Source organism: Strongylocentrotus purpuratus, unplaced genomic scaffold, assembly GCF_000002235.5.
Source record: "Strongylocentrotus purpuratus isolate Spur 01 unplaced genomic scaffold, Spur_5.0 spur5_scaffold_21, whole genome shotgun sequence".
NCBI classification, from domain to species: domain Eukaryota; kingdom Metazoa; phylum Echinodermata; class Echinoidea; order Camarodonta; family Strongylocentrotidae; genus Strongylocentrotus; species Strongylocentrotus purpuratus.
The window spans coordinates 43,411,557-43,429,786 of record NW_022145607.1 but is presented as its reverse complement, the minus strand read 5'-3'; positions in this window follow the sequence as shown (position 1 = coordinate 43,429,786).

Sequence of the window (18,230 nt, the reverse complement as noted above, 5' to 3'; positions counted from 1 at the left end):
GATTTCCCATTTGCATTAAATGTGCTGAAACTCACATGAAATGTAGATTATTATATACCTCATCGAATGCGGGGTGCAAAAATTCTAGCAGCCGACTTTAAAAAGGTTTTATTTGAGCGCATATCAACCAATGTGGCAGAACAAACCTAAACGTATAGCGCATAACATGTTTAGTATATCGGTGAAGGGGGTTTCGGGCTTTAATACAGTCGCCGATATTTCCCATTTGCCTTAATTTTGCTCAAAATCACATGAAATGTAGATTATTATATACCTCACCAAATACAGGGTGCAAAAATTCTAGCAGCTGAAAATAAAAAGGTCTTATTTGAAGGCATATCAACCAATGTCCAGAACAAACCTAAACGTTTGGCGCATATAACGTCTAGAGTATATAAAAGGGGATAGGGGTTAATACATTCGTTGCTGATTTCCCATTTGCTTCAAATGTGCTGAAAATCACATGAAATGTAGATTATTATATACCTCATCGAATAAGAGGTGCAAAAATTCTAGCAGCCGACAATAAAAAGGTATTATTTGAGCGCATATCGACCAATGTCCAGAACAAACTTAAACTTTTGGTGCATATAACGTCCAGAGTATATATAAGGGGGTGGGGTTAATACAATCGTTGTTGATTTCCCAGTTGCATTAAATGTGCTGAAACTCACATGAAATGTAGATTATTATATACCTCATCGAATACGGGGTGCAAAATTTCTAGCAGCCGACATTAAAAAGGTCTTATTTGAGCGCATATCAACCAATGTGGCAGAACAAACCTAAACGTATAGCGCATAACATGTTGAGTAAATCGGTGAAGGGGGTTTTGGGCTTTAATACAGTCGCCGCTATTTCCCATTTGCCTTAAATTTGCTGAAAATCTCATGAAATGTAGATTATTATATACCTCATCGAATACGGGGTGCAAAAATTCTAGCAGCCGATAATAAAAATGTTTTATTTGAGCGCATATCAACCAATGTCCAAAACAAACCTAAACGTTTGGCGCATATAACGTCTAGAGCATATAGAAGGGGGCGGGGGTTTATACATTCGTTGTTAATTTCCCAGTTGCTTTAAATGTGCTGAAACTCACATGAAATGTAGATTATTATATACCTCATCGAATACGGGGTGCAAAATTTCTAGCAGCCGACATTAAAAAGGTCTTATTTGAGCGCATATCAACCAATGTGGCAGAACAAACCTAAACGTATAGCGCATAACATGTTGAGTATATCGGTGAAGGGGGTTTTGGGCTTTAATACAGTCGCCGCTATTTCCCATTTGCCTTAAATTTGCTGAAAATCTCATGAAATGTAGATTATTATATACCTGACCCAATACGGGGTGCAAAATTTCTAGCAGCCGACAATAAAAAGGTCTAATTTGAGCGCATTTTAACCAATGTCCAGAACAAACCTAAACTTTTGGCGCATATAACGTCTAGAGTATAAAGAAGGGGGTGGGGGTTTATACATTCGTTGCTGATTTCCCATTTTCTTTAAATGTGCTGAAACTCACATGAAATGTAGATTATTATATACCTCATCGAATACGGGGTGCAAAAATTCTAGCAGCCGACAATAAAAAGGTATTATTTGAGCGCATATCAACAAATGTCCAGAACAAACTTAAACTTTTGGTGCATATAACGTCCAGAGTATATAGAAGGGGGTGGGGGTTAATACAATCGTTGCTAATTTTCCATTTGCTTTAAATGTGCTTAAACTCACATGAAATATAGATTATTATATACCTCATCGAATACGGGGTGCGAAAATTCTAGCAGCCGACAATAAAAAGGTCTTATTTGAAGGCATATCAACCAATGTTCAGAACAAACCTTAACGTTTGGCGCATATAACGTCTAGAGTATATAAAAGGGGATAGGGGTTAATACATTCGTTGCTGATTTCCCATTTGCTTTAAATGTGCTGAAACTCACACGAAATGTAGATTATTATACCTCATCGAATACGGGGCGCAAAAATTCTAGCAGCCGATAATAAAAAGGTCTTATTTGAGCGCATATCAACCAATGTGGCAGAACAAACCTAAACGTATAGCGCATAACATGTTGAGTATATCGGTGAAGGGGGTTTCGGGCTTTAATACAGTCGCCGCTATTTCCCATTTGCCTTAAATTTGCTGAAAATCACATGAAATGTAGATTATTATATACCTCACCCAATACGGGGTGCACAAATTCTAGCAGCTGACAATAAAAAGGTCTTATTTGAGCGCATATCAACCAATGTCCAGAACAAACTTAAATGTTTGGCGCATATAACGTCTAGAGTATATAAAGGGGATAGGGGTTAATACATTCGTTGCTGATTTCCCATTTGCTTTAAATGTGCTGAAACTCACATGAAATGTAGATTATTATATACCTGACCCAATACGGGGTGCAAAATTTCTAGCAGCCGACAATAAAAAGGTCTAATTTGAGCGCATTTTAACCAATGTCCAGAACAAACCTAAACGTTTGGCGCATATAACGTCTAGAGTATAAAGAAGGGGGTGGGGGTTTATACATTCGTTGCTGATTTCCCATTTGCTTTAAATGTGCTGAAACTCACATGAAATGTAGATTATTATATACCTCATCGAATACGGGGTGCAAAAATTCTAGCAGCCGATAATAAAAATGTTTTATTTGAGCGCATATCAACCAATGTCCAAAACAAACCTAAACGTTTGGCGCATATAACGTCTAGAGCTTATAAAAGGGGGCGGAGGTTTATACATTCGTTGTTGATTTCCCAGTTGCTTTAAATGTGCTGAAACTCACATGAAATGTAGATTATTATATACATCATCGAATACGGGGTGCAAAATTTCTAGCAGCCGACATTAAAAAGGTCTTATTTGAGCGCATATCAACCAATGTGGCAGAACAAACCTAAACGTATAGCGCATAACATGTTGAGTATATCGGTGAAGGGGGTTTCGGGCTTTAATACAGTCGCCGCTATTTCCCATTTGCCTTAAATTTGCTGAAAATCACATGAAATGTAGATTATTATATACCTCACCCAATACGGGGTGCACAAATTCTAGCAGCTGACAATAAAAAGGTCTTATTTGAGCGCATATCAACCAATGTCCAGAACAAACTTAAATGTTTGGCGCATATAACGTCTAGAGTATATAAAAGGGGATAGGGGTTAATACATTCGTTGCCGATTTCCCATTAGCTTTGAATGTGCTAAAACTCACATGAAATGTAGATTATTATATACCTGACCCAATACGGGGTGCAAAATTTCTAGCAGCCGACAATAAAAAGGTCTAATTTGAGCGCATTTTAACCAATGTCCAGAACAAACCTAAACGTTTGGCGCATATAACGTCTAGAGTATAAAGAAGGGGGTGGGGGTTTATACATTCGTTGCTGATTTCCCATTTGCTTTAAATGTGCTGAAACTCACATGAAATGTAGATTATTATATACCTCATCGAATACGGGGTGCAAAAATTCTAGCAGCCGATAATAAAAATGTTTTATTTGAGCGCATATCAACCAATGTCCAAAACAAACCTAAACGTTTGGCGCATATAACGTCTAGAGCATATAGAAGGGGGCGGGGGTTTATACATTCGTTGTTGATTTCCCAGTTGCTTTAAATGTGCTGAAACTCACATGAAATGTAGATTATTATATACCTCATCGAATACGGGGTGCAAAATTTCTAGCAGCCGACATTAAAAAGGTATTATTTGAGCGCATATCAACCAATGTGGCAGAACAAACCTAAACGTATAGCGCATAACATGTTGAGTATATCGGTGAAGGGGGTTTCGGGCTTTAATACAGTCGCCGCTATTTCCCATTTGCCTTAAATTTGCTGAAAATCTCATGAAATGTAGATTATTATATACCTGACCCAATACGGGGTGCAAAATTTCTAGCAGCCGACAATAAAAAGGTCTAATTTGAGCGCATTTTAACCAATGTCCAGAACAAACCTAAACGTTTGGCGCATATAACGTCTAGAGTATAAAGAAGGGGGTGGGGGTTTATACATTCGTTGCTGATTTCCCATTTGCTTTAAATGTGCTGAAACTCACATGAAATGTAGATTATTATATACCTCATCGAATAAGAGGTGCAAAAATTCTAGCAGCCGACATTCAAAAGGTATTATTTAAGCGCATATCAACCAATGTCCAGAACAAACTTAAACTTTTGGTGCATATAACGTCCAGAGTATATACAAGGGGGTGGGGGTTAATACAATCGTTGCTAATTTTCCATTTGCTTTAAATGTGCTTAAACTCACATGAAATGTAGATTATTATATACCTCATCGAATGCGGGGTGCGAAAATTCTAGCAGCCGCCTTTAAAAAAGGTCTTATTTGAGCGCATATCAACCAATGTGGCAGAACAAACCTTAACGTATAGTGCATAACATGTAGAGTATATCGGTGAAGGGGGTTTCGGGCTTTAATACAGTCGCCGATATTTCCCATTTGCCTTAATTTTGCTGAAAATCACATGAAATGTAGATTATTATATACCTCATCGAATACGGGGTGCAAAAATTCTAGCAGCCGATAATAAAAATGTTTTATTTGAGCGCATATCAACCAATGTCCAAAACAAACCTAAACGTTTGGCGCATATAACGTCTAGAGCATATAGAAGGGGGCGGGGGTTTATACATTCGTTGTTGATTTCCCAGTTGCTTTAAATGTGCTGAAACTCACATGAAATGTAGATTATTATATACCTCATCGAATACGGGGTGCAAAATTTCTAGCAGCCGACATTAAAAAGGTCTTATTTGAGCGCATATCAACCAATGTGGCAGAACAAACCTAAACGTATAGCGCATAACATGTTGAGTATATCGGTGAAGGGGGTTTCGGGCTTTAATACAGTCGCCGCTATTTCCCATTTTTCCTTAAATTTGCTGAAAATCTCATGAAATGTAGATTATTATATACCTGACCCAATACGGGGTGCAAAATTTCTAGCAGCCGACAATAAAAAGGTCTAATTTGAGCGCATATCAACAAATGTCCAGAACAAACTTAAACTTTTGGTGCATATAACGTCCAGAGTATATAGAAGGGGGTGGGGGTTAATACATTCGTTGCTGATTTCCCATTTGCTTTAAATGTGCTGAAACTCACATGAAATGTAGATTATTATATACCTCATCGAATACGGGGTGCAAAATTTCTAGCAGCCGACATTAAAAAGGTCTTATTTGAGCGCATATCAACCAATGTCCAGAACAAACCTAAACGTTTGGCGCATATAACGTCTAGAGTATAAAGAAGGGGGTGGGGGTTTATACATTCGTTGCTGATTTCCCATTTGCTTTAAATGTGCTGAAACTCACATGAAATGTAGATTATTATATACCTCATCGAATACGGGGTGCAAAAATTCTAGCAGTCGACAATAAAAAGGTATTATTTGAGCGCATATCAACAAATGTCCAGAACAAACTTAAACTTTTGGTGCATATAACGTCCAGAGTATATAGAAGGGGGTGGGGGTTAATACATTCGTTGCTGATTTCCCATTTGCTTTAAATGTGCTGAAACTCACACGAAATGTAGATTATTATACCTCATCGAATACGGGGTGCAAAAATTCTAGCAACCGATAATAAAAAGGTCTTATTTGAGCGCATATCAACCAATGTGGCAGAACAAACCTAAACGTATAGCGCATAACATGTTGAGTATATCGGTGAAGGGGGTTTCGGGCTTTAATACAGTCGCCGCTATTTCCCATTTGCCTTAAATTTGCTGAAAATCACATGAAATGTAGATTATTATATACCTCACCCAATACGGGGTGCACGAATTCTAGCAGCTGACAATAAAAAGGTCTTATTTGAGCGCATATCAACCAATGTCCAGAACAAACTTAAATGTTTGGCGCATATAACGTCTAGAGTATATAAAAGGGGATAGGGGTTAATACATTCGTTGCTGATTTCCCATTTGCTTTAAATGTGCTGAAACTCACATGAAATGTAGATTATTATATACCTGACCCAATACGGGGTGCAAAATTTCTAGCAGCCGACAATAAAAAGGTCTAATTTGAGCGCATTTTAACCAATGTCCAGAACAAACTTAAACTTTTGGTGCATATAACGTCCAGAGTATATACAAGGGGGTGGGGGTTAATACAATCGTTGCTAATTTTCCATTTGCTTTAAATGTGCTTAAACTCACATAAAATGTAGATTATTATATACCTCATCGAATGCGGGGTGCGAAAATTCTAGCAGCCGCCTTTAAAAAAGGTCTTATTTGAGCGCATATCAACCAATGTGGCAGAACAAACCTTAACGTATAGTGCATAACATGTAGAGTATATCGGTGAAGGGGGTTTCGGGCTTTAATACAGTCGCCGATATTTCCCATTTGCCTTAATTTTGCTGAAAATCACATGAAATGTAGATTATTATATACCTCATCGAATACGGGGTGCAAAAATTCTAGCAGCCGATAATAAAAATGTTTTATTTGAGCGCATATCAACCAATGTCCAAAACAAACCTAAACGTTTGGCGCATATAACGTCTAGAGCATATAGAAGGGGGCGGGGGTTTATACATTCGTTGTTGATTTCCCAGTTGCTTTAAATGTGCTGAAACTCACATGAAATGTAGATTATTATATACCTCATCGAATACGGGGTGCAAAATTTCTAGCAGCCGACATTAAAAAGGTATTATTTGAGCGCATATCAACCAATGTGGCAGAACAAACCTAAACGTATAGCGCATAACATGTTGAGTATATCGGTGAAGGGGGTTTCGGGCTTTAATACAGTCGCCGATATTTCCCATTTGCCTTAATTTTGCTGAAAATCACATGAAATGTAGATTATTATATACCTCATCGAATACGGGGTGCAAAAATTCTAGCAGCCGATAATAAAAATGTTTTATTTGAGCGCATATCAACCAATGTCCAAAACAAACCTAAACGTTTGGCGCATATAACGTCTAGAGCATATAGAAGGGGGCGGGGGTTTATACATTCGTTGTTGATTTCCCAGTTGCTTTAAATGTGCTGAAACTCACATGAAATGTAGATTATTATATACCTCATCGAATACGGGGTGCAAAATTTCTAGCAGCCGACATTAAAAAGGTATTATTTGAGCGCATATCAACCAATGTGGCAGAACAAACCTAAACGTATAGCGCATAACATGTTGAGTATATCGGTGAAGGGGGTTTCGGGCTTTAATACAGTCGCCGCTATTTCCCATTTGCCTTAAATTTGCTGAAAATCTCATGAAATGTAGATTATTATATACCTGACCCAATACGGGGTGCAAAATTTCTAGCAGCCGACAATAAAAAGGTCTAATTTGAGCGCATTTTAACCAATGTCCAGAACAAACCTAAACGTTTGGCGCATATAACGTCTAGAGTATAAAGAAGGGGGTGGGGGTTTATACATTCGTTGCTGATTTCCCATTTGCTTTAAATGTGCTGAAACTCACATGAAATGTAGATTATTATATACCTCATCGAATACGGGGTGCGAAAATTCTAGCAGCCGACAATAAAAAGGTATTATTTGAGCGCATATCAACAAATGTCCAGAACAAACTTAAACTTTTGGTGCATATAACGTCCAGAGTATATAGAAGGGGGTGGGGGTTAATACATTCGTTGCTGATTTCCCATTTGCTTTAAATGTGCTGAAACTCACACGAAATGTAGATTATTATACCTCATCGAATACGGGGTGCAAAAATTCTAGCAACCGATAATAAAAAGGTCTTATTTGAGCGCATATCAACAAATGTGGCAGAACAAACCTAAACGTATAGCGCATAACATGTTGAGTATATCGGTGAAGGGGGTTTCGGGCTTTAATACAGTCGCCGCTATTTCCCATTTGCCTTAAATTTGCTGAAAATCACATGAAATGTAGATTATTATATACCTCACCCAATACGGGATGCACAAAATCTAGCAGCTGACAATAAAAAGGTCTTATTTGAGCGCATATCAACCAATGTCCAGAACAAACTTAAATGTTTGGCGCATATAACGTCTAGAGTATATAAAAGGGGATAGGGGTTAATACATTCGTTGCTGATTTCCCATTTGCTTTAAATGTGCTGAAACTCACATGAAATGTAGATTATTATATACCTGACCCAATACGGGGTGCAAAATTTCTAGCAGCCGACAATAAAAAGGTCTAATCTGAGCGCATTTTAACCAATGTCCAGAACAAACCTAAACGTTTGGCGCATATAACGTCTAGAGTATAAAGAAGGGGGTGGGGGTTTATACATTCGTTGCTGATTTCCCATTTGCTTTAAATGTGCTGAAACTCACATGAAATGTAGATTATTATATACCTCATCGAATACGGGGTGCAAAAATTCTAGCAGTCGACAATAAAAAGGTATTATTTGAGCGCATATCAACAAATGTCCAGAACAAACTTAAACTTTTGGTGCATATAACGTCCAGAGTATATAGAAGGGGGTGGGGGTTAATACATTCGTTGCTGATTTCCCATTTGCTTTAAATGTGCTGAAACTCACACGAAATGTAGATTATTATACCTCATCGAATACGGGGTGCAAAAATTCTAGCAACCGATAATAAAAAGGTCTTATTTGAGCGCATATCAACCAATGTGGCAGAACAAACCTAAACGTATAGCGCATAACATGTTGAGTATATCGGTGAAGGGGGTTTCGGGCTTTAATACAGTCGCCGCTATTTCCCATTTGCCTTAAATTTGCTGAAAATCACATGAAATGTAGATTATTATATACCTCACCCAATACGGGGTGCACGAATTCTAGCAGCTGACAATAAAAAGGTCTTATTTGAGCGCATATCAACCAATGTCCAGAACAAACTTAAATGTTTGGCGCATATAACGTCTAGAGTATATAAAAGGGGATAGGGGTTAATACATTCGTTGCTGATTTCCCATTTGCTTTAAATGTGCTGAAACTCACATGAAATGTAGATTATTATATACCTGACCCAATACGGGGTGCAAAATTTCTAGCAGCCGACAATAAAAAGGTCTAATTTGAGCGCATTTTAACCAATGTCCAGAACAAACTTAAACTTTTGGTGCATATAACGTCCAGAGTATATACAAGGGGGTGGGGGTTAATACAATCGTTGCTAATTTTCCATTTGCTTTAAATGTGCTTAAACTCACATAAAATGTAGATTATTATATACCTCATCGAATGCGGGGTGCGAAAATTCTAGCAGCCGCCTTTAAAAAAGGTCTTATTTGAGCGCATATCAACCAATGTGGCAGAACAAACCTTAACGTATAGTGCATAACATGTAGAGTATATCGGTGAAGGGGGTTTCGGGCTTTAATACAGTCGCCGATATTTCCCATTTGCCTTAATTTTGCTGAAAATCACATGAAATGTAGATTATTATATACCTCATCGAATACGGGGTGCAAAAATTCTAGCAGCCGATAATAAAAATGTTTTATTTGAGCGCATATCAACCAATGTCCAAAACAAACCTAAACGTTTGGCGCATATAACGTCTAGAGCATATAGAAGGGGGCGGGGGTTTATACATTCGTTGTTGATTTCCCAGTTGCTTTAAATGTGCTGAAACTCACATGAAATGTAGATTATTATATACCTCATCGAATACGGGGTGCAAAATTTCTAGCAGCCGACATTAAAAAGGTATTATTTGAGCGCATATCAACCAATGTGGCAGAACAAACCTAAACGTATAGCGCATAACATGTTGAGTATATCGGTGAAGGGGGTTTCGGGCTTTAATACAGTCGCCGATATTTCCCATTTGCCTTAATTTTGCTGAAAATCACATGAAATGTAGATTATTATATACCTCATCGAATACGGGGTGCAAAAATTCTAGCAGCCGATAATAAAAATGTTTTATTTGAGCGCATATCAACCAATGTCCAAAACAAACCTAAACGTTTGGCGCATATAACGTCTAGAGCATATAGAAGGGGGCGGGGGTTTATACATTCGTTGTTGATTTCCCAGTTGCTTTAAATGTGCTGAAACTCACATGAAATGTAGATTATTATATACCTCATCGAATACGGGGTGCAAAATTTCTAGCAGCCGACATTAAAAAGGTATTATTTGAGCGCATATCAACCAATGTGGCAGAACAAACCTAAACGTATAGCGCATAACATGTTGAGTATATCGGTGAAGGGGGTTTCGGGCTTTAATACAGTCGCCGCTATTTCCCATTTGCCTTAAATTTGCTGAAAATCTCATGAAATGTAGATTATTATATACCTGACCCAATACGGGGTGCAAAATTTCTAGCAGCCGACAATAAAAAGGTCTAATTTGAGCGCATTTTAACCAATGTCCAGAACAAACCTAAACGTTTGGCGCATATAACGTCTAGAGTATAAAGAAGGGGGTGGGGGTTTATACATTCGTTGCTGATTTCCCATTTGCTTTAAATGTGCTGAAACTCACATGAAATGTAGATTATTATATACCTCATCGAATACGGGGTGCGAAAATTCTAGCAGCCGACAATAAAAAGGTATTATTTGAGCGCATATCAACAAATGTCCAGAACAAACTTAAACTTTTGGTGCATATAACGTCCAGAGTATATAGAAGGGGGTGGGGGTTAATACATTCGTTGCTGATTTCCCATTTGCTTTAAATGTGCTGAAACTCACACGAAATGTAGATTATTATACCTCATCGAATACGGGGTGCAAAAATTCTAGCAACCGATAATAAAAAGGTCTTATTTGAGCGCATATCAACAAATGTGGCAGAACAAACCTAAACGTATAGCGCATAACATGTTGAGTATATCGGTGAAGGGGGTTTCGGGCTTTAATACAGTCGCCGCTATTTCCCATTTGCCTTAAATTTGCTGAAAATCACATGAAATGTAGATTATTATATACCTCACCCAATACGGGATGCACAAAATCTAGCAGCTGACAATAAAAAGGTCTTATTTGAGCGCATATCAACCAATGTCCAGAACAAACTTAAATGTTTGGCGCATATAACGTCTAGAGTATATAAAAGGGGATAGGGGTTAATACATTCGTTGCTGATTTCCCATTTGCTTTAAATGTGCTGAAACTCACATGAAATGTAGATTATTATATACCTGACCCAATACGGGGTGCAAAATTTCTAGCAGCCGACAATAAAAAGGTCTAATTTGAGCGCATTTTAACCAATGTCCAGAACAAACCTAAACGTTTGGCGCATATAACGTCTAGAGTATAAAGAAGGGGGTGGGGGTTTATACATTCGTTGCTGATTTCCCATTTGCTTTAAATGTGCTGAAACTCACATGAAATGTAGATTATTATATACCTCATCGAATGCGGGGTGCGAAAATTCTAGCAGCCGCCTTTAAAAAAGGTCTTATTTGAGCGCATATCAACCAATGTGGCAGAACAAACCTTAACGTATAGTGCATAACATGTAGAGTATATCGGTGAAGGGGGTTTCGGGCTTTAATACAGTCGCCGATATTTCCCATTTGCCTTAATTTTGCTGAAAATCACATGAAATGTAGATTATTATATACCTCATCGAATACGGGGTGCAAAAATTCTAGCAGCCGATAATAAAAATGTTTTATTTGAGCGCATATCAACCAATGTCCAAAACAAACCTAAACGTTTGGCGCATATAACGTCTAGAGCATATAGAAGGGGGCGGGGGTTTATACATTCGTTGTTGATTTCCCAGTTGCTTTAAATGTGCTGAAACTCACATGAAATGTAGATTATTATATACCTCATCGAATACGGGGTGCAAAATTTCTAGCAGCCGACATTAAAAAGGTCTTATTTGAGCGCATATCAACCAATGTGGCAGAACAAACCTAAACGTATAGCGCATAACATGTTGAGTATATCGGTGAAGGGGGTTTCGGGCTTTAATACAGTCGCCGCTATTTCCCATTTGCCTTAAATTTGCTGAAAATCTCATGAAATGTAGATTATTATATACCTGACCCAATACGGGGTGCAAAATTTCTAGCAGCCGACAATAAAAAGGTCTAATTTGAGCGCATTTTAACCAATGTCCAGAACAAACTTAAACGTTTGGCGCATATAACGTCTAGAGTATAAAGAAGGGGGTGGGGGTTTATACATTCGTTGCTGATTTCCCATTTGCTTTAAATGTGCTGAAACTCACATGAAATGTAGATTATTATATACCTCATCGAATAAGAGGTGCAAAAATTCTAGCAGCCGACATTCAAAAGGTATTATTTAAGCGCATATCAACCAATGTCCAGAACAAACTTAAACTTTTGGTGCATATAACGTCCAGAGTATATACAAGGGGGTGGGGGTTAATACAATCGTTGCTAATTTTCCATTTGCTTTAAATGTGCTTAAACTCACATGAAATGTAGATTATTATATACCTCATCGAATGCGGGGTGCGAAAATTCTAGCAGCCGCCTTTAAAAAAGGTCTTATTTGAGCGCATATCAACCAATGTGGCAGAACAAACCTTAACGTATAGTGCATAACATGTAGAGTATATCGGTGAAGGGGGTTTCGGGCTTTAATACAGTCGCCGATATTTCCCATTTGCCTTAATTTTGCTGAAAATCACATGAAATGTAGATTATTATATACCTCATCGAATACGGGGTGCAAAAATTCTAGCAGCCGATAATAAAAATGTTTTATTTGAGCGCATATCAACCAATGTCCAAAACAAACCTAAACGTTTGGCGCATATAACGTCTAGAGCATATAGAAGGGGGCGGGGGTTTATACATTCGTTTTTGATTTCCCAGTTGCTTTAAATGTGCTGAAACTCACATGAAATGTAGATTATTATATACCTCATCGAATACGGGGTGCAAAATTTCTAGCAGCCGACATTAAAAAGGTCTTATTTGAGCGCATATCAACCAATGTGGCAGAACAAACCTAAACGTATAGCGCATAACATGTTGAGTATATCGGTGAAGGGGGTTTCGGGCTTTAATACAGTCGCCGCTATTTCCCATTTTCCTTAAATTTGCTGAAAATCTCATGAAATGTAGATTATTATATACCTGACCCAATACGGGGTGCAAAATTTCTAGCAGCCGACAATAAAAAGGTCTAATTTGAGCGCATTTTAACCAATGTCCAGAACAAACTTAAACGTTTGGCGCATATAACGTCTAGAGTATAAAGAAGGGGGTGGGGGTTTATACATTCGTTGCTGATTTCCCATTTGCTTTAAATGTGCTGAAACTCACATGAAATGTAGATTATTATATACCTCATCGAATACGGGGTGCAAAAATTCTAGCAGCCGACAATAAAAAGGTATTATTTGAGCGCATATCAACAAATGTCCAGAACAAACTTAAACTTTTGGTGCATATAACGTCCAGAGTATATAGAAGGGGGTGGGGGTTAATACAATCGTTGCTAATTTCCCATTTGCTTTAAATGTGCTGAAACTCACACGAAATGTAGATTATTATACCTCATCGAATACGGGGTGCAAAAATTCTAGCAGCCGATAATAAAAAGGTCTTATTTGAGCGCATATCAACAAATGTGGCAGAACAAACCTAAACGTATAGCGCATAACATGTTGAGTATATCGGTGAAGGGGGTTTCGGGCTTTAATACAGTCGCCGCTATTTCCCATTTGCCTTAAATTTGCTGAAAATCACATGAAATGTAGATTATAATATATACCTCACCCAATACGGGGTGCAAAAATTCTAGCAGCTGACAATAAAAAGGTCTTATTTGAAGGCATATCAACCAATGTCCAGAACAAACCTAAACGTTTGGCGCATATAACGTCTAGAGTATATAAAAGGGGATAGGGGTTAATACATTCGTTGCTAATTTCCCATTTGCTTTAAATGTGCTGAAACTCACACGAAATGTAGATTATTATACCTCATCGAATACGGGGTGCAAAAATTCTAGCAGCCGATAATAAAAAGGTCTTATTTGAGCGCATATCAACAAATGTGGCAGAACAAACCTAAACGTATAGCGCATAACATGTTGAGTATATCGGTGAAGGGGGTTTCGGGCTTTAATACAGTCGCCGCTATTTCCCATTTGCCTTAAATTTGCTGAAAATCACATTAAATGTAGATTATTATATACCTCACCCAATACGGGGTGCAAAAATTCTAGCAGCTGACAATAAAAAGGTCTTATTTGAGCGCATATCAACCAATGTCCAGAACAAACTTAAACGTTTGGCGCATATAACGTCTAGAGTATATAGAAGGGGGTGGGGGTTAATACAATCGTTGCTAATTTTCCATTTGCTTTAAATGTGCTTAAACTCACATGAAATATAGATTATTATATACCTCATCGAATACGGGGTGCGAAAATTCTAGCAGCCGACAATAAAAAGGTCTTATTTGAAGGCATATCAACCAATGTTCAGAACAAACCTAAACGTATAGCGCATAACATGTTGAGTATATCGGTGAAGGGGGTTTCGGGCTTTAATACAGTCGCCGCTATTTCCCATTTGCCTTAAATTTGCTGAAAATCACATGAAATGTAGATTATAATATATACCTCACCCAATACGGGGTGCAAAAATTCTAGCAGCTGACAATAAAAAGGTCTTATTTGAAGGCATATCAACCAATGTTCAGAACAAACCTAAACGTTTGGCGCATATAACGTCTAGAGTATATAAAAGGGGATAGGGGTTAATACATTCGTTGCTAATTTCCCATTTGCTTTAAATGTGCTGAAACTCACACGAAATGTAGATTATTATACCTTATCGAATACGGGGTGCAAAAATTCTAGCAGCCGATAATAAAAAGGTCTTATTTGAGCGCATATCAACAAATGTGGCAGAACAAACCTTAACGTATAGTGCATAACATGTAGAGTATATCGGTGAAGGGGGTTTCGGGCTTTAATACAGTCGCCGATATTTCCCATTTGCCTTAATTTTGCTGAAAATCACATGAAATGTAGATTATTATATACCTCATCGAATACGGGGTGCAAAAATTCTAGCAGCCGATAATAAAAATGTTTTATTTGAGCGCATATCAACCAATGTCCAAAACAAACCTAAACGTTTGGCGCATATAACGTCTAGAGCATATGGAAGGGCCGGGGGTTTATACATTCGTTGTTGATTTCCCAGTTGCTTTAAATGTGCTGAAACTCACATGAAATGTAGATTATTATATACCTCATCGAATACGGGGTGCAAAATTTCTAGCAGCCGACATTAAAAAGGTCTTATTTGAGCGCATATCAACCAATGTGGCAGAACAAACCTAAACGTATAGCGCATAACATGTTAAGTATATCGGTGAAGGGGGTTTCGGGCTTTAATACAGTCGCCGCTATTTCCCATTTGCCTTAAATTTGCTGAAAATCTCATGAAATGTAGATTATTATATACCTGACCCAATACGGGGTGCAAAATTTCTAGCAGCCGACAATAAAAAGGTCTAATTTGAGCGCATTTTAACCAATGTCCAGAACAAACCTAAACGTTTGGCGCATATAACGTCTAGAGTATAAAGAAGGGGGTGGGGGTTTATACATTCGTTGCTGATTTCCCATTTGCTTTAAATGTGCTGAAACTCACATGAATTGTAGATTATTATATACCTCATCAAATACGGGGTGCAAAAATTCTAGCAGCCGACAATAAAAAGGTATTATTTGAGCGCATATCAACAAATGTCCAGAACAAACTTAAACATTGGTGCATATAACGTCCAGAGTATATAGAAGGGGGTGGGGGTTAATACAATCGTTGCTAATTTTCCATTTGCTTTAAATGTGCTTAAACTCACATTAAATATAGATTATTATATACCTCATCGAATACGGGGTGCGAAAATTCTAGCAGCCGACAATAAAAAGGTCTTATTTGAGCGCATATCAACAAATGTGGCAGAACAAACCTAAACGTATAGCGCATAACATGTTGAGTATATCGGTGAAGGGGGTTTCGGGCTTTAATACAGTCGCCGCTATTTCCCATTTGCCTTAAATTTGCTGAAAATCACATGAAATGTAGATTATAATATATACCTCACCCAATACGGGGTGCAAAAATTCTAGCAGCTGACAATAAAAAGGTCTTATTTGAAGGCATATCAACCAATGTTCAGAACAAACCTAAACGTTTGGCGCATATAACGTCTAGAGTATATAAAAGGGGATAGGGGTTAATACATTCGTTGCTAATTTCCCATTTGCTTTAAATGTGCTGAAACTCACACGAAATGTAGAGTATTATACCTCATCGAATACGGGGTGCAAAAATTCTAGCAGCCGATAATAAAAAGGTCTTATTTGAGCGCATATCAACAAATGTGGCAGAACAAACCTAAACGTATAGCGCATAACATGTTGAGTATATCGGTGAAGGGGGTTTCGGGCTTTAATACAGTCGCCGCTATTTCCCATTTGCCTTAAATTTGCTGAAAATCACATGAAATGTAGATTATTATATACCTCACCCAATACGGGGTGCAAAAATTCTAGCAGCTGACAATAAAAAGGTCTTATTTGAGCCCATATCAACCAATGTCCAGAACAAACTTAAACTTTTGGTGCATATAAAGTCCAGAGTATATACAAGGGGGTGGGGGTTAATACAATCGTTGCTAATTTTCCATTTGCATTAAATGTGCTTAAACTCACATGAAATGTAGATTATTATACCTCATCGAATACGGGGTGCAAAAATTCTAGCAGCCGATAATAAAAAGGTCTTATTTGAGGGCATATCAACCAATGTGGCAGAACAAACCTAAACGTATAGCGCATAACATGTTGAGTATATCGGTGAAGGGGGTTTCGGGCTTTAATACAGTCGCCGATATTTCCCATTTGCCTTAATTTTGCTGAAAATCACATGAAGTGTAGATTATTATATACCTCATCGAATACGGGGTGCAAAAATTCTAGCAGCCGACAATAAAAAGGTATTATTTGAGCGCATATCAACAAATGTCCAGAACAAACTTAAACTTTTGGTGCATATAACGTCCAGAGTATATAGAAGGGGGTGGGGGTTAATACAATCGTTGCTAATTTTCCATTTGCTTTAAATGTGCTTAAACTCACATGAAATATAGATTATTATATACCTCATCGAATACGGGGTGCAAAAATTCTAGCAGCCGACAATAAAAAGGTCTTATTTGAAGGCATATCAACCAATGTTCAGAACAAACCTAAACGTTTGGCGCATATAACGTCTAGAGTATATAAAAGGGGATTGGGGTTAATACATTTGTTGCTGATTTCCCATTTGCTTTAAATGTGCTGAAACTCACACGAAATGTAGATTATTATACCTCATCGAATACGGGGTGCAAAAATTCTAGCAGCCGATAATAAAAAGGTCTTATTTGAGCGCATATCAACCAATGTGGCAGAACAAACCTAAACGTATAGCGCATAACATGTTGAGTATATCGGTGAAGGGGGTTTCGGGCTTTAATACAGTCGCCGCTATTTCCCATTTGCCTTAAATTTGCTGAAAATCACATGAAATGTAGATTATTATATACCTCACCCAATACGGGGTGCACAAATTCTAGCAGCTGACAATAAAAAGGTCTTATTTGAACGCATATCAACCAATGTCCAGATCAAACTTAAACGTTTGGCGCATATAACGTCTAGAGTATATAAAAGGGGATAGGGGTTAATACATTCGTTGCTGATTTCCCATTTGCTTTAAATGTGCTGAAACTCACATGAAATGTAGATTATTATATACCTGACCCAATACGGGGTGCAAAATTTCTAGCAGCCGACAATAAAAAGGTCTAATTTGAGCGCATTTTAACCAATGTCCAGAACAAACCTAAACGTTTGGCGCATATAACGTCTAGAGTATAAAGAAGGGGGTGGGGGTTTTTACATTCGTTGCTGATTTCCCAGTTGCTTTAAATGTGCTTAAACTCACATGAAATCTAGATTATTATATACCTCATCAAATGCGGGGTGCAAAAATTCTAACAGCCGACTTTAAAAAGGGCTTATTTGAGCGCATATCAACCAATGTGGCAGAACAAACCTTAACAAATAGCGCATAACATGTAGAGTATATCGGTGAAGGGGGTTTCGGGCTTTAATACGGTCGCCGATATTTCCCATTTGTCTTAATTTTGCTGAAAATCACATGAAATGTAGATTATTATATACCTCACCCAATACGCGGTGCAAAAATTCTAGCAGCTGACA